This window comes from Penaeus vannamei, chromosome 37, assembly GCF_042767895.1.
Source record: "Penaeus vannamei isolate JL-2024 chromosome 37, ASM4276789v1, whole genome shotgun sequence".
NCBI lineage: Eukaryota > Metazoa > Arthropoda > Malacostraca > Decapoda > Penaeidae > Penaeus > Penaeus vannamei.
Window position 1 is genome coordinate 12,394,088 of NC_091585.1, and position 5,000 is coordinate 12,399,087.

The window sequence follows — 5,000 nt, forward strand, 5'->3', positions numbered from 1 at the left end:
CGTGTGTTTCAAGCATTTCAACCCATTGTTTTCTAATTATTCTTTCTAGCAGTTTGCATACTACACTAGTTAATGAAATTGGTCTATAATTTAGTGGGTTTTGTTTGTCGCCGCTCTTATATAAGGGTGTAACATTTGCGAGTTTCCAACTTTTTGGTAGTTTACCTTGTCTTAGTGAATTTTGGAATATTAACAATAAAGGAGTACAGAGTTCTTCGGCACATTCCCTAAGAACCCAGTTAGAAATTTCATCTGGCCCCTCTGCTTTGGTCTTGTCTAATCCTTTTAGTAGATTTTTTATTTCGTTCTTTTTGAGGATGATAATTTCGATGTTCTTTACGTTATTACGGGTATTTGTCATATCAAAGCATGGATCCTGAACAAACACTGACTGAAATTTCTCTTTTAGGATTTCACACACTTCTTCCTCCTTAGAATATATAATGTTATTATCTTTGATGGCGCTAATTTGATCCCTACTTTTAGTTTTACTATTTATGTAGTTGAAGAACAGTTTTGGTTGACTTGTACATTTGTTGATTATATCCTTTTCAAAGTCTAATTTCGCCTCTCTCATGGTTTGGGTATACTCATTTCTTCCTACTTTATATCTTTCATATGCTGCTTGAGATTTATGCCTTCTGAATCTTTTCCAAAGAAGATGATTTTTTCCCTCATTTTCTTGCATTTGTCGTTGAACCATTTTTGGCCATTTCTTGCTTCAATTTTGAATCTGGATATGAAATTTTCCATTCCTTTTTTATAGATCTCATAAAATTTTGAATACTGAACATCAAGGGTCTCATCATCCAGAAGTGTTTCCCAGTTTATGTTATCAAAGAAATCTTTAAGGCTTCTATAATCACCTCTTTTGTAATTGTACTTTTCCTTTTTTTTTCCTTGCTTACGATGAGTTTTTCCTGTAGCAGACAGTATTTTAGTTTAATCACTACATGGTCGCTTTTTCCTAAAGGAGGACAGTACTCGATATCTTTAATATTGTCGTTATGCTTTGTAAATATTAGGTCAAGCATAGACGGCCTATCTAGCCCTCTTATCCTGGTATGATCTGTTACATTCTGGAAAAGGCAATGCTCATTCATGACATCTAGTTATTTAGCATTCCACGAATCTGATTGTGCTCTAGGATCGAAACTTTCCCAGTCGATTTTGCTATTAAAATCCCCTGTAATATGAATTTCTGTTGAATTGGTGTCCGAAAGTTGAAGCACTTCTTCCAGGCTCTTTGTCTCTTGAATTAGTTTCTGGTAATTTTCTAGTGACCATACCGATGTTTGAGGTGGCATGTATACCGTGGTTATTATTATGTTTACCCCATTTATTTCTACCTCAATTACCTTCATTTCCACCATGGGGTCCTGATTAATTTCTAACTCCTTTATAATAATTTCTTTCTTTGTTAATATTGCTACCCCCCCTCCATTTCCATCTGCCCTACCTTTTCTCCAAATATTATAGTCTTTGAGCCCTAATGTTACATCGTCTATGGAGGGTTCCAGTTTGGTTTCAGTGATGCATATTACATCCGGTTTATCCATAGTCTCTAGTTCAAGCAACTTCGAAGATAAACCATCAATAATTGTATAAACTATTTTTATATAATCTTTAGCTATTAAATTTGGTTGCAGGGTTAATGTTTGTCTTCCTCTACATTTTGGTTTCGATAGTATATTTGTTTTGCTTGGAGACCTCTCACCCTCCAAATAAATGTTTTTTTCCTCTTCAGTCCTTTGTTCATTTTTGTTTTTCACTTTCACCAATTTCTGTGTGTGTGTCTTATATTTTGTGATATATATATGTATATATATATATATGTATTGTGATGATTACTATTATCATTTTTATTATCACTTTTATTATCATCATTGCCATCATCATTATTATTATGGATATTGTTCTTAGTAACGTTACTTTTATTATTATTGATTTTGTTATTAATACTATGAATACTGTAATCTTATCATTATTACTGTGATAATAGTACTATCTGTTAGGAGTATTATCAGTCGTATTATAATTAAATCATTGCTATAATCATTTTTATCACTATGATTAACGTGAGGATAATAAGTATTATAACCATCATCATCATTATTAGCATTTCTATTATTGTTATCCTTATTACTCTTATTTTTGTGAATATGACTATGATAGTAATTTTTATGAACAGTAGTTGCCTTTGTATTGTTATTATCATTAAACTGTTAATATTATTATTGCTATCATTATGAACAAAATGATATTGATAATCATCATAACCTTCATCATTATCATTATTATTATAATTGTTATCTTCATTATTATTATCATTATTTCTGTTATTATAATTTCTGTTGTAATCACTATTACTAATTAGTATTATTATCTTAATTGTTGTTATTATTATTATCATTACTATTTTATTGTTTTCGTTATTGTTTTTGTTATTATTATTGCTATTATAACTATTGTCATTATTATTCCTGTTACTAATGTTATCACCATCATTCTGTTTTTAATTATCATTATTTGATCCTCTTTATCATTAGTATCATCCTCATTATCATCATTATTAGTTTTCATTATTATCATTGATATTGTTATAATTGTATTGGTTATTATTATCCATTTTATCAAAACTGTATGATTATTATTGATATTATTTGTGTTCTTGTGAATTTGATTCGTGTTTTTCTTCTTATAGTTTTATAATATATCTATAAATATTTTTTTTTATATATTACTATTATGATAATGAAAATATATAAAAATAATAATAACTAGAAGCACTCAGAAACCGCATACCTCCAAGGGTCACAGAGGTAATAAAAGTATTCACACTTGAATAATTACATAAAAACTTCCCAAGTAACAGGGGTATTGATGCAATCACTCAAAATAATTCTGGACTCGGATCATTTCCAAAATCTGTGTTAGACTAGGACACACATTTTGTAAAATTTTCATAAAAATGTGCTCACATATATATATTTTTTTGAATTTAGTTTGTAAAAGGGGAAACTCATGCAATCATTACAAGTTTCTGGATCCGGAGGACCACCAAAATTTAATCTTAAATAATCTATTCATAACTTTTTGAGTTATCCTGCTACCAAACCAACACGACCAAAAAAAAAAAAAAAAAAAAAAAAAAAAAACGGCGATGGTAATAATACTTATAGAATGACTGTGATGATCATTATCGTTTATATTCTTATTATTATTATCATTATCAGCAGTGTTACCATTATCATTATCATAAATGGCATTATTAACATCATTCATATTACCATCATATTTATTATTATTTCTATTTTCATCGCTTTCATCAGCATCTTGTAAAGTAGGTTGAAGGCCTTTTCTTAGTAAATGACCATCTGTTAACCATGCTGTGATGTGTGAACTTGGGTTAAATATTATGAACAACTGTATCAGGTAGATCCCCAACTAGTTAGTTTGGATGCTGCTGGTGTCACGATCCCTGATTGAGATCACAGAGGCGATCCCTAAGCTGAAGGTTGGAAAGCTTGCGGGCTTTCTGAACTGCTGAACTGCTAAAGGCTGGGGCTGAACCAATGGCATGGGGCTTGCCACAGGTTCTGGCTGCCATCTGGCAGTCCAGTTCCGTTCCCTTGGATCTGTTGAGGGGTATGGTCATCCCTCTCTGGAAGGGGAAAGGGGGTCATTGGGACTGTAGCAACTACCTCGGCATCACACTGATTAGTACACTAAGCAAGGTTTTCGCCCACATTCTTTTAACACGTATCCATAACCTCCTACTAAGGTAACAAAGACTGGGGCAGTCTGGATTCATTCCTGGCAAGTCCACAATCACCATAGTGGGCCCACATCGTCCTCAAGAAGGCATTTGACTCGGTGCATTGTGAATCGCGTTGGGATGTTCTGAGACTTAAGGAAATTCTGACATGGATATCTGATTTAATAGCAATATTTACTGGTACAAAAGGGCTGTCAAGTGTGGTGGGGGCCTGTCGAGTTTCTTCCCTGTTGATTCAGTAGTGAGGCAAGGCTTTGTCCGTGCACCAACACTTTTCAACATTTGCATGGACTGGATAATGGGCAGAGCTACTATCCAAAGCCAGTGTGAAGCAACCCTGGGCAATATCAAGTTCCCGGACCTTAACTTTGCCGATGTTGCTATCCTATCTGAGTCTCTATAATCTCCGGTGTGGGCTCTTGATACATTCAACGGGGCAAACCCCATGGCTTAGCAGTCTCATGGACCGAGATCCAAGATTTTAGGGGCCTGTTAGGAGAACCTGCTCAGTTGATATGTGCTTGCAGTGAGGGCATTGGGGTCACAGAGAGCTTCACATCCCTTGGTAATGTAGTCCATGTCTGTGGGATGTCAGACCAGGAAGTCAGTAGACGGATTGGTCTGGCAGCAAGAGCCATGAACTCAGTCAAGATCATTTGGAATCGCCGGAAGTTATGCAGAAGGAAAAAGTACCTTCTCAGTTTTGCTCCATGGAAGCGAAACCTTTTGGAAAAAAGGAAAAAGGGTTTGGTCTCGTTTTGTTGCTTTTTTGTAACAGACAACAAAGTATTATGTATATGTATATAGTCTCAACAACGGCTTGAGACTGGCACGGGATCTGCTACTACAAGATCCGTAACCACCCACTCAGGCTCTACCGACACATAGCTCCCAGTTTATGACCCTGCCCATTAGCTTGTCTCCTCACGGGGCAATCCTACATGGAGGAAGCCCGTTGGAAGACCCAAAAAGTCATGGCTTGGGTTGCTCGAACAGACATGGCGTGAAGAGCTAGAGATCGGCCGGAGTGAATGCGATTATGGCGTCGCCCCGTTGATTGATGAATGAATTTATAAACTAACAACAAACATCGAATAATGGCACGTAATTCAGAGGTAGCTTGATTGCTTGAAGGTACAAGGAAAATATAAAATCCGTATTGTTGGTCAGAGAAACTTTTATGTTATTTAAATGAAAGTTGCTAATCCTCATGTTGCATTCC